The sequence below is a fragment of the Equus caballus genome, chromosome 3 (assembly GCF_041296265.1).
Source record: "Equus caballus isolate H_3958 breed thoroughbred chromosome 3, TB-T2T, whole genome shotgun sequence".
NCBI lineage: Eukaryota > Metazoa > Chordata > Mammalia > Perissodactyla > Equidae > Equus > Equus caballus.
Window position 1 is genome coordinate 44,456,029 of NC_091686.1, and position 13,462 is coordinate 44,469,490.

Consider the following 13,462-nt stretch of genomic DNA (forward strand, 5'->3'; position numbering starts at 1 on the left):
CCTGAAGCCCCTTGACTGGGCAGAGATCTGTCTTTGTCATCTCTGTAGATCTTACACCTGGCAGAACACCCAGTAAATGATAGGTGCCGAGAGAAAGAGTTAAGGAATAGAAGATAAAAATAATAAAAGATATTTAAATAAACTAAAAAAAAAAATTGGGTTGTGAATTTTTCATATAAAAAGCTATTTAGGAAAAAAAGCCTTTCAGTCAGCCATACCAAGCCGCGACAGTGCCATAAAATGTAACCGATACATGGATGTGGCAGTGGTAGGACCTGTGAGAGCCAAGAAAGTGCCTTTCCCTGTCGCCGTCTGCCCGCGCCTGCTCCAGAGCAGCTCGCTCGCATCTGTCTGGTGACTTTCCGCTGGGAGCTGACTCTGGTAAGTGCTTTTTCAGGCAAATCAAACTTCTCTCTTATGTCCTCAAACTATTTCGGATAGATATCTTTCCAAAATATGTACACATTGCCTTTCTTTCTGAAGCAGAGCATATTCTGTTCAGTTTTGATCTGCACATTCTGGGAGTAATGTTGGAAAATTGGAGCAGATTTAGAAAATGTTTCCACCAGCTTCACAGCCCAGGACACAGATCCTGAGCCTGTTGCCTTCCCAGCGTGCAACTCTGAGACATCCGAGAACTCCAAATTTCAATCTGGTGTTCCAGGTGGTTTCAGAGGATGTTTGTCTAGATAAGAAGATAGAATATATTTTATTTAATAAGTGTTTTTTTAAAATAAGCTTGATTTGTACGTTTTAAATAATTTGAGCTCTGTTCATATTTTTGCCTCAGGGTCTGCAAAAGATAGGCCTATGCCAAGGTTGTCCACATGGGTCATCCTCAAAATGAGAGAGAAAAAAGTGTGATTAACCATCCGTCATTACAAGTAACCTCCTTTCTCTCCACACATTCTAATGAATCAAAAGCGACTGAAAAAGTCTGGAGATCAATCTAGCACAAAGCCGCTTTAGCCTAGATGCATCTGAACTTAAATGGAGCTCTTGAATGCTATCCTTTCTCTAATTCTGTAGAGAGTATTCTGTTGGCTATCACTGCATAACCTTTGGACAATAATCATTAGGAAAGGCAAGCCTTGGAAAAAACAATTTGTCAGGGTGAAATTCATATTGCTGTAAATCATGAAGACTTCCCTGAGAATATTTGCCAGTTTTGGTTTTTTTTGAGGGATAATTTGGATGTCTATAGCAGCTATTCACTTAATGACAGGATAAAGTGAATAGATTCTTCCTCTGCTTACACATCACGATGGAGAGGGAGCTCTGACTTTCTCAGCTGCTGCGGTGGTTGGATCCGAATGCCTCTGGTGGAGTTTAGGACATGACTTTCCCTGAGGTCTGCCTCCTCTCTTTTCTTCCCACACTCGCTGGGGCGCTCACTGGTAGTCAGACAGAGGCAGGCTTCACCAAGCAGCATTTCTCCCACTCGATGGCTCGTCTTAGTGCTGGCTACCCTTTAAACTGTCCTTGAGACTCAAACCAGCGCCTGCATCCCTGAGATGGAGGTCTCACTCCTCACTTCCTTTTCTGAAGCTGGTCGTAGGCCGAAGCTTGAAGAACCAAATGCTGACCCCAGGCTGCTGCCTTTACTTTTCAACCCCACCTTCTCGGATTATTGTTCACCAGTGATGTAATATAAAGGAATAGAAAATATACTGCTTTGAAGACAGTTTGGTGGAGATTAAACATTTTCTAATGAACTGTAAGGAAAACACTTAGGGAATTGGAAGAACAATTTTCACAGAAAATGAAAATGTGTGAAAATTATTTTTCCTGCATTAGTTTCCACTGCTGCAGTATTTTGAATATTTGCCAAACTATGTGAATAATTAGTGTGGCTTAAAAGACAAATATGTTCATTCGGTTGTGTGTGAGAAATCAATTTCTTATGCATGGCTTATTGCTTCTTACATAAAGCAAACATAGCCCAGTCGACTGAAATATTGCTATGTAATCTACGGCAAGGTTGTCCCAGACCCATAGGATGATCGATCATGCTTAGCTTTTCAATCCATCACTAAGTAATAGCTGTGATAGGCTTACACAGCAGCCTGCCTTAAGGCAGAGAAGTCTAGGCGGTGGACCTGAAACAAAAGCCAATTTAACAAAGAAATTCTGCATTTGACGTGAGTGGGGTTGCACAGGGATTTTTTTCCTCTTGCTTTGACAAATGTGGAAGTAATGTTGTTGATTCTAGACCCACAGCTATAATTATTGCAAATCATTTAGAAGTACAAAGGTTGCTTTTGACTCTCCCATTATTGCATTATGCTCATTCCTGAGCCGGTCAGGCTGCCTTCAGTTGAACTACCAGACCGAGCACCCTTGGAGGACCCCAGAAAGCACACTTGCCCGTGGCTGATTCTCCCAAAAGCCTATTGACCAGAGTAAAACATCCCCAGCGCTCCCACGGCCCTTGGGTCTATGTCCTGGGAACACAGACTTGGTTTGCTTGCCCATGGGTTTCCATTCAGCCGTGAAAATGAACTTTGAGGTGAGGAATTCTGTTTCAGGGTCAGCCATATAATTTTAATCAAGAGACTTCAGAAGGCAAGAATGACCTCACATTCTTGTTTTTTTCCTCTAGATAATTCTATGGTTGGAAATAAATTTTAGGAAAACATAACGCAAATGTGGTACAAAAATGAAACTTGAAGGATGAAAAAGATGATTGTGTTCTGATCATAAGCCACACACTGTGATTCAGAGATGATGTGGGTTCTGAAATGAGTGCTATGCATTGGAAATGGCAGTGGTGGAGCCGGGGAGACCTGTTGCTTGAACCCTGGCTCTGCTAATTGCTAATTGGCTGAACTTGGGCAAGTTACTTAACATTCCTGCACCTTCGTGTCTTCAGTATGCACAATAAAATGTATATAATAACACTAACCAGGCATATTTATTGTCAGGATTAAATGAAATAAGGTCCAGCACCTAGAATAGACTAGAAACTCAGCAAGCAGAAGATATTTTTTTCATTAATATTAATAGTAGCGATAAAGTTAAGAAAATAATCCCCTACCAAAATTTGAATATGTTCTCCCTAATCTGAGAAGGCTGTTTAAATTGATGCAGAGAAAAGAGTTTATCTATTATATCTCTGAGGAAACTCGTATTTCAAAGTTTAGACCATTGTAGGTAGTCTCATGGAAGACCATGCGCTCCGGAGAACAGTTTAGCCAAAAAGTCATTTCTGTGGATATTTTGATCTTTTATGTTGTTAATCATCTCTGTAGACTGGGAGCTTGTTGGAAATTTATTATCTTAATGGATATGTTTTTGCATTTCCTGGCAATCTGAGGCAGTTTCAGTGAACAATGAAATTTTAGAAATCATGAAAATAATAAAACAGAGAGAGAATGGAGCTCCAGTGAGTAACCTTTAATAACAATCTGGGCAACAGCCTGCAAACCAAGCTTGAGATCCTGTCGGAGATCAGGGACCTGGGCTCCGGCTCTTATTTCCTTTGTGACTCAGCCGAAAGCACTATTTGTGGTTCTCACAGGACTAAGTGCACAACGTGACCTTTACTGGCCGTGCATTTGCCAATACCTTTCTTTTACTAGAGACAGTCTAGTGCTTATGTGTTTTTCCCTTCAGAGTCTTCCCTATCCATTAATAGCCTATACTTTTCCTTCCTGCTTCTAGATCCATCAACTCGTCTCCTCCATTATCATCTATGAAAGCTCAAGTGACCATGTTGGCAGCAAATTCTTGAAGTTGGGGTTTGAGATTTATGATTCCATGGGAATATCCCATTTCATCCAGCAATAGGCATCACATTGAAATATAGAAGAAAAACATTGACTAATATTCATACCCTAACCGTCCACAGTGTTATTTACCCTTGGTATCTCAATGTCTTGTAAATACACAGAGAGGATTGGATGATATAACCAAAGCTGTCTTGCCAATACCGTGTCAAGGAGTTCCTGGTTAAAAGGAGGGCATGGGAAAATGAAAGCATTACTTTAGTAAATCACAAAATATCTGTCTTACTTTTATTTTCATGCAACATGTTCATAAATATATTTCCAGAAAAGGAAAAACTCCAGGGCATTGCAGCACCTCGAGACTCTTTTCTGACCTTGATGAATATTCATCTTCTCTTTAATTTTAGCTGATTGTTAGAATTATTAGCACAAGAAGGACAACCTTGCCAAATTAGTTCCCTGTGATCACAGAGATCAAGGCAGAAGCTGGTAGGAATAGACCCGAGGACTCTTGATGTTTAGTTTCTTGCACTAGTTATTAAGCACGCATCCTCTCCATCAGCTGTGCAAAAGGCATCTCTGCCGTCGCTAAGCCAACCGTAGGTTCAGCAGGCAGAAAACGTGCTGCACAGTCTCTCTCCTTTCGCCGTCAGGGAGCGCAGCGCCTAAGTGCAGGTTTGGTCAGAGATGAGGCAGAATGCCATGAGGCTGCTGCAGCCACACGGGCTCCGAGCCCTGGAGGCTGGAGAGAGGAAATGCTCTGGTTAAATGAGACTCCTCACCGTACAGCTGTATTTCATGCCGTGCCTACCGGCACGTCCTATGGAAATAAGGATTAATCTGGACATGCAAGTAATTTAAAGATATGCGTGTTATTATGATCGATCTTACAGCGCTGTCGCCTATTTCCCATTCGACTCATCCTTTTCAGTTACAATGAAATAACATGCGGCAGAAAGGCTGCGAGGAGCAGATGATTCCAGGGTGTGGGAATGACAACACCCTCGTCAATCTAGTGGTTTCCTAGAACAGGGAACACAATTAGCCTTGCTTTGAGCTATTAATTAACCAACTGGTCATTAACTGCTGCTAACAATTGACTTAGAAGGAATTATTGCTTAAATAGCAGGAGGCATTTAAGAAGAATAAATTAAAACAAAGAACTGCTGGATCCTGAGAAAAAAATAGGAGTTCTTGAAATATAGAGAATAGCTGAAAGGCTCTTTAATTATCAAGTGATAAACAATCATTGAGAAGCACATTGCTTTATTTTTTTTTTCAGAAATAGTGACAGTATCTTATAATCAAGACCCCAATTCGATGTCTTTACTAACTGAATGATCCAAAGTGAATCATGTTATCAGAAGCATGACTGAAGTAGTAAATAGTCATTTTAGTGAGTTACCAGAACATTCACATGGGTCACAACTATACCGTCTTGGCAATGTATTATGGAAGTTTAGGTTACAAGCAAAATATTAAAAGAAACAAAACAACACCCCGACAGCATGTCGATTGCCCTGAGCTGAATCACGTGGGCTCCCACCACGTGACTCCAAGGACGTGGTTTTCAGCCTCTGCCAGTTCCTGGGCCGGTTCGTCTGACAGCCTCTCGTGATGATTTTCCTTTTCCTCTTACCTCGAGAATGGGGTTTACAGGGGTTACTGCTTTTGATCTAAAGCAACAATGAGAAAACTAATAGTAACCAAAGAAACTAAGGAAAATTTACTGTTTTTGAGTGAATTATTTCCCATCTTACTAAAGACACCTTTAGGAATTATATAACTAATAATCCCAATAATATTTTTTAACCAAAACCAAGTTGACCTGCCCTACTGTTGCATCAAGTTTATTGAGCACCTGCTATCCACGAGGAACCGAGGAGGTCTGTCTCCCCATCTGAACTGCTCATTGAACACGATCTTACGGGCAATGTTAACCTGAGGGGTAAATGTCAGAGTTTCCTAAGCTTTAGCATGCTTACTTTGTCCAATCATCATATTAAAAAAAATGTCTCCTGAAATTTAGTTGTAGTAGAGCTTTTAGTGGGTAGTTTTTCAGTAAGTTCTTAAGGCTGTAGGTGATGATTCCATATATCCAGCTTCTTTAGAAAAACTTTGGAAGTTTGTGGGAATTTTATCACAGCACAAAGGGAGGGGTTCACTACAGACATCTAGCAGACAGAAATCTAGGGATATGCATAAAGGATTTTTTGTAAATTTTAACACATACTAAATTTTCCAGGAATGCAAACACCATGAAAACCAAGAAAAGATTGTTCTCTGTTTTGTTTGGAAATTCACCAAGAGTAATTTACAATTTTAGAAGTGCACTTCACTGACAACAGTGCTATTTGTGGTGTTGGAGCTGCCAGCCTGTCCGCCTGTTTCAGTTTGAAGCGGTGGCTGGCACAGTCGGCTACGCACAGGCACTCCTTGCTTCGCGCGGCCCCGTGTGTATTGAAACCTGTGCATATCGGAGCCGTGTCCTCACTTTGCGCAATTCTGAAATGCATCATTTCGGTTAACACAGTACTGTGTAAAGCAAGGACTACCTGGAATGAAAAAGATTTGAAAGTTTGAAATTTCCTTCACAGTCTGGTTTAGAATTAGTATTATTAAATGCATGGACAGACAAAATACAAAAATATTACTAAATTTCATTAATAAAGTCTGTTTTTAAAATTCTTTTCTTTTCCATCACATACTCTTTAAATGTTGAAGTTAAATGATAAGAAATCTGAAGTTACATCAAAATAATTTATTTATTAATGATTGGGATGCTTCTTGACTTAACCACTACCTCAGATTATTTTTCTTGTTTTTGTTCTACCATCAATTCCCATTGCTTATTGAAAGATGTGGCTTCCATGGGCATGATGGTTAATTTTATTTGTCAACTTGGAGGGTGATTTTGAATGAGATTAACATTGGGGGGCCAGCCCGGTGGCGCAGCAGGTTAAGTTTGCACGTTCTGCTTCTCTGCGGCTCAGGGTTAGCTGGTTCAGATCCCAGGTGCGGACATGGCACCGCTTGGCAAAAGCCGTACTGTGGTAGGCATTCCATATATAAAGTAGAGGAAGATGGGCATGGATGTTAGCTCAAGACCAGTCTTCTTTAGCAAAAAGAGGAGGATTTGCAGCAGTTAACTCAGGGCTAATCTTCCTCAAAAAAAAAATTTTTTTACATTGGTGAACTTTAGGTAAAGCAAATTGCCCTCTGTAACGTGGGTGGGCCTCACCTAATCAGTTGAAGGCCTGAATGGAACAAAAAGACCAGCCTCCTTGAGCAAGAGGGACTTCTTCAGCAGACTGTCTTCATACTTCACCTATGCCGTTGACTCTCATGTGTGCCTGCTTGCCGGCTTGCACTGCAGCTTTGGACTTGCCAGCCTCCATAACACCATGAGCCAATCCTTATAAGAAACCTTTTTCTGTATGTATATGTGTGTATATATACACACACCCTATTGGTTCTGTTTCTCTGTAGAACTATGACTAATACAATGGTCTTTCTTTTTAATTAACATGCAATAAAGTTGATCCCTTTTTTTCGGTGTTAGCAGTATGAGTTTTTAGCACATGCATGAATTCCACATAGCCACCACCACGATCAGGATGCAGAATAGTTTCATTACTATGAAAACTCCCTTAGGCTCATCTGCAGCCCCACTGTTCCCCTACTCTGAACCTCTGATAAGGAGCCATCTGTCCTCTGTCAAGGTCTGTGTAGTTGTGTCTTTTTAAGAATTCCACATGCGCATTGACTTGCCTGGACGAATTCTGGATACTGGCTTCTTTTACTCAGGACGATGCCTTTGAGATTGAACTAATTGTTGCATCTGTCAATAGTCTGTGCCTGCTTATTGCTAAGTAGTATCCCATTATATGATCAAGTCTTTTTATATATAAGAAATTTATGCATTGATATGTATTGAGATTTTAAAATGAGATATGTTTTCCGTGATACTTTTTCTTACTATATGTTATAAAAGGTGAATTATTTTTCTGTAAGAGTTTTAAGAAAGGCCCAGCTTATTTGTGAAAAATATCATACTTCTGCATTTTCTCCTTTGGACAGTCTGTAATTTATCTTGTCTTGTTATCACTACCTCAGTCCAGGTTATCTTTCTCTCTGTCATACTGGCTGGTGTGTCCTCTCACTGCTGTGTTCCAGCAGCCTCCTGGGTCTCTGCACTATCGTTTTCTTACACTTCTGTGTAGGATGTAGGTGCATCTAGTATAGTCATGTCTGTGCATTTACATGTCAAAATGCATGTTATCTTACTATAAAAACATTGAAATATATGTTACCTTATAAGTTACGATTTTTGTATTTCTCCTTTTTATAATAGTTAAGATATATTTAGAATTTTAAAAAGTTATGTGTGTTATTGGGTCATAGAATATGAATTTCATTTCAACATATTAAAGAAGTGATTTTTCTAAAATGGGACATTAAGACACTTTTGAGAACCACTGATTTAAACCTTATGTCTATAACTACTTTTTGGTTTTTTTCTTCTCCAGGACGGCACAACCCTCTAGTTTGACTTGATGATCTCTAACTTCCCTTCGTAGTCAGAGAGTTTAGAATGTTTGCCTGTAAACACGGCTGTGTTGTCTTCATTCCCGTTCCATCAGTCAGCTGCAGTGACATGGAGCCCCAGCTGTAGAGGCTTTCAGTAGCAGGCAAGTTCCTGCTGTTACGTGACCATCACGGGTCGGCGTGGGGCCCTCTTGTGTCTTCCTGCTGAGCCCTGGGAGGAAAGAGCAGCGTTGGTCTGGAATACGTCGAGCCTGCAGCAGAGAGAAAAGAGCAATGGCAGACCACGTCACCTCTTAAACCTTTTTCTGAAAGGGCTTCACGTCAGTTCCACTCTCATTTCATTGACCAAAACAGCCACGTAGTCAGCCTGAAGTATAACCCTCCTATTAGGAAGGGTCAGCAAATATTTTTTTTAAAATGATACAATTTACCTTATATAGCTTGTAAGTATTATTTCACTTTCCCTGTTTTATTGTTTTAACTATGGATATATAGAAAGTTTAGATTTTACAACACATGTTAAGTGATTACATGTGTTAAGCACTATCTTAAGTATTTCATATCTTTTTTAACTTAACCATCAAAACAAGCATAAGTGATAGCTAATATTTGCAATGGTAAAGAATTTGAAATAAAATCAGTTCCATCTTAAATTTTATATAATCCTGGCCCACAGACTCAGTAACCTGTTCAATTAGCTATTTTTCATGGTTCACTTTTTTTTTTTTTTTTTTTTGGTGAGGAAGATTGGTCCTGAACTAGCATCTGTTGACAATCTTCCCCCTTGTTGCTTGAGGAAGACTGGCCCTGAGCTAACATCTATGCCAGTCTTCCTCTGTTTTATGTGGGGTGCCACCACAGCATGGCTTGATGATTGGTATGTAGGCCTGTGCCTGGGATCCAAACTGGTGAACCCTGGGCCACTGAAGCAGAGCACACAAGCTTATCCACTATGCCACTGGGCCGGCCTCCATCGTTCACTTTTTAATTGTAACTTATAAAAGTGTCTAGGTAATTTATTAAATACTCTGCAGAAAAAAAGTCACATGCAATTAGGTACCTCATAGAATTCTTTCTCTTTTTAATTTCTCTGCAGAGCCAGGAGCGTCTTGAAGAGAGGAACCATCTTTGAATCCTTATTGTAGCCGAAGCCATCATTTTCCTGGCCCTAACTTTTGTGCGTGCCCACCTGAGCATGTCCAACCACTAGCATGGTTGCCTCTTGGTCTGTGGCTTTCTCTGGTGACCAGAGTCTCCTGGCCCACATGCCAGACAGGCTGGAAGTGCCCAGGAGGTGGCACCTCCTGGGAGGAACAGGCTCGCCCCTGGATTGAAGTTGCTCTGAGACACATTCCACACTGCCTCCCAGGGTTCCTGTGGCAGTGAGCCCGCTGCCCAGAGCAGGAACCTGCACCAACAACCCCTGTTCTTGGCCTCCCTTCTTCCCCGTCTTGCTTTACCACGTCCCTGCTGATGCTTTCTGGAATCAATCAAATACACCTGAACCCTTTACACTCATATCCTTATCTCAGGGTCTGCTTCTGGGGGAACCCCATCTAAGACGTCTACCATGTGGATTAAGGCCTGGCAAGCAATCGACGCTTACAGAGTGTTGATCATCATGGTCAGAAGAAGCCCAGGGAAGATGCAGACATTTTCCTGAGAAATATTGCTCCAGGGAAACATGTAAAGCTGGATTTTAAATTTAATATTTCTTTTAGCGTGTCTAACAAGATCACCTGCATATAACTTGACATTTAAAAATTTTATCACGTCTTATATTTTCACGTTTCTGATGACTTCTTCTACCTGGTATCCTTTCTCTACCAACCCCCATGTCTTAGTCCAAATTTTAAAGTCCTACAAAAGATCATGATGTGAAAATTAATGATAATAATAACAGCCATGGCCAGTAATTGTCGGGCGTTTGCTCTGTGCTGAGCACCGTCCTCAGGGCTCGGCACCTGTGAACTCAGTTAAGCATCACAACAAACCAGGAGCACGGTATCATTATTTGTCTCCAGTTGGTTAATTAAGAAAGGCACAAAGAGAACGCAATTATTATTATTTTTAGATGATACATTTGAATATTTAGAAACCCAAAGGAGCAAACTTTAAAACTGATAGAATTAATAAAACAGTTTAGTAACGGAGTCAGAAAAATACTTCATTAGACAAAAGTATCGGATAAGATTTATCACTTCCCCTCATTATAGGCTCTTTTATAATATATTCAACTGTAGCCCCCACCTCATGACTCTGAGCAACCGGGCCAGGGAAGTACATAGTCTAAGGCCAGAGAGGAAGGCCAGTTTTGAGAATTTAAGCCAAGAGACAAGAAGACTTGTTAGGTGAATTTGTGGCTGGAACAAGGATCGCAACAAGCCGAAACTGGAGCCATATCAAACCGGGTCCAACCACAAGCCGGACATTGTCATGATGAGTAGAAACTCTGAGGAAGCAGAGAAAGCCAGCTGGTGACGAGGAGAGAGAACTGAATCAAGCAGTTGCTTGGCCTGAGATCTGACTAAAAGGTCTTATCAATATCAAGAACTTGGGGCAAAACATTCCAGGAGGGATGACAGCAACTATCGAGGCCCCGAGGCTGAACACACTTGTAGGGAGGAGGCAGGGAAAGATGGGGAGTGAGCTCAGGGAGGGTGATGCCAGGTGACAGCAGAGGGAGCAGCCAAGCTGAGTCGGGGCTGGCGAGCCATGGTGAGAGGTTTGGATCCCCTTATTGGGAAGCCCAGCCCAGCTCTGTTCTGCCTCCCTTTGAAGCTGTTCCCGTTGGCTTCCATGAATGGAATCTCACCTTCTTTAGAACGTTCACAGACGTACACCTCCAGCAATTGGCATGTAAACCCTGAATCACAGATTTGTTTTACATGTTTTATATTCCCAAGGATGTTAGGTCTTAGGAGTCGGGAGCTATGAATCTTTGTATCCTCTACAGACAGTAGCGAGCTAGCGTGAACATGGTGGGTGCACGGTAAATATTTGTTGGCTCAATAAAGGGGACAATTATTAAGTATTCTCCACCAGTGCCCGTGGTTCCTCACTATGCTCTCACCTAGAAGTTCTAAAGCTACGTTATGTGACACAAATGGTTAACTGAGACTCTCCTTGTCCAGGTGGTTGCTCAGTGAAACTAAAGACTGTGCAGCGATAAGTCTTTTGTTAAGGGCTTTTGTTTGAGTGGCTGGGAAATGGGGAGTACCATTTCATGAATCCAGGAGAAATTACACAGCCATATAAGGAATACTTATTGAGCCCCTACCACAGGGCAATGTTTAATGTTTTATAAGCATTTCTTGTTTAATCTTCAAACGACCCTCTAGAGTCCCAACTAGTATGTGGGAAAATCAGTCATGTAGCCAGGTTGGCTGAGCCTGATTCCACGCTCTCAATTAGCAGGCTAAAGTTGCCCCAGGCTGTCCAGGTGGAAGAAGGTGATGTCCCTGTACTTTTTACAAGCTTACTTACGCATCGAGCGCGTGCTCCCTGATCCAGGCTACACTACGCACACAGGGGGACTTTGATTTTTCTCTAACGTTTGTAAGGCCAAAGGATTCAAACCTGTAGAAATGAATTTAGCAGCAGTCTTGCCCTTTCTTTAGTACCTTTCTAATCTTCACTTTTGGTTCTGATGCTGACTAAGAAATTTTTATATACTTAGCTATGCTCAGTACTTGCAAGTAGAGGACACTTTCAGCAAAGAAGACCGTTCCGTTACGCCTGCATTTATAAGAAACTACATGGAAAATCTGTGTACACTTTTCTATTGAAGAAGATAAATTATCCATTAAGAGGTCTTCTGAAATCTTTCATAATAGTTATTATTTGGTTTTTGCCTATCTTTGAGGATTAAATCAAAGATTTGAATATTTGATAAAAACTTTTGTCTTTGAAAACTGTAAGCATGAAGCTGTATTTGCGTGAATACTGGAGGCATAAATTCATACTTTATTTTATGAACAATATAAACAATGTCAAGCAAGGATTTCTTTGACGAGCTTCTCCGAGTTGGAACGAGGTCTGCCCGGCTTCGGTCGCTCTCAGCTGGATTCTCCCTTAAATCCCCGGGATTTCAACTGAAAGCTGTGGTCTGCCCACCTTCCTTCAGCCTGGGAACCCCCTCAGGGCGTCACATTATGGGACTAGGACTCGGCCCCGCGGCTGCAGGGAGCTGGCACTGGTCTGTGCTTCTCAGGCACCTCAGGTCCCCCACACTGTACGTGATGCTACGTGACAGAAACGTTAGTTTTATCCAGTAGAAGGCAACTGAAAGAATAACTTTTATGTTAAAACAAATATGGATGTCTGATGAAATAAAAAGCAAAAGTGGCACACATTTTTAAATATATCACAAAGGACTTCAAAACACGTCAGTTTAGAATGCCTGGCCTCGAGTTTCCATTCTCTCCACCATTTGAGAAGTAACTCAGCTTATTGTTCAAGAGCAGACTCAACCCGACTGCATAGTTGGAATCCTGGTTTTGCTGAATCCTGACTGTGGCCACGGGCAAATTACTGAAGGTCCTGGGTCTCAGGCCCTTTCTCTGTAAAGTGAGGGTAATTCCTGGACCTGCCTCACAGGCCCGTTGTAAGGATTACGTGAGTTAACATTTGCCAAGTGCTTGGAACTGTCCCTGGCACACAGGAAGTGCTGTATGGTGTCAAATACACTAAAGTAACTTAAGCTGGTACCACAGTAGCAAGTTTTGAGAACATTTACTTGCTCTCACCACGGGGAGGACCGGCTCTGCGCATGACCGGGCAGTCTGCTGAGCCCCCGTTTCTGTGGCCTCTGTGGTGCTTTCTTTCTTTCCCTCACCTGGGACTTCTCTGGGACTACATTTGTCCTGCCACCCTCACTGAACACTTGAGCCCATGTTTTGATCACAAATCCTTTGTTCTTTCAGTTGTCCCTTACGTTCCAAAGGGTGGAAATGTGTCTCTGAGCATCGCTTCTCAAATGTTTATGTGTATAGAAATCACCTAGGGATGTTGTCAAAATAGAGGTTGTGGTTCAGAAAACCTGGGCTGGGGCTTCCGATTCCGAATTTTGAACACACTGCAGGTGTTGTCCTTGCTGCTGGTTCCAGGATCACACTTTGTGTGGCAACCTCCAAGTGAATTTTACCATCTAAAAAATTATCTAGCAACAATTTAAATAGGTGTTT

At 41.6% G+C, this 13,462-nt stretch overlaps 1 long non-coding RNA gene across 1 annotated transcript; it reads left to right on the top strand.

Annotated features, from left to right (window-relative positions):
• Window positions 1-260: 260 nt before the first annotated feature.
• On the top strand, window positions 261-12,590 carry LOC102147539 (uncharacterized). Its single transcript, XR_290041.3, has 3 exons — window positions 261-381; window positions 8,258-8,719; window positions 9,373-12,590. It is a non-coding gene; the product is annotated as an uncharacterized lncRNA (long non-coding RNA).
• Window positions 12,591-13,462: the final 872 nt, after the last annotated feature.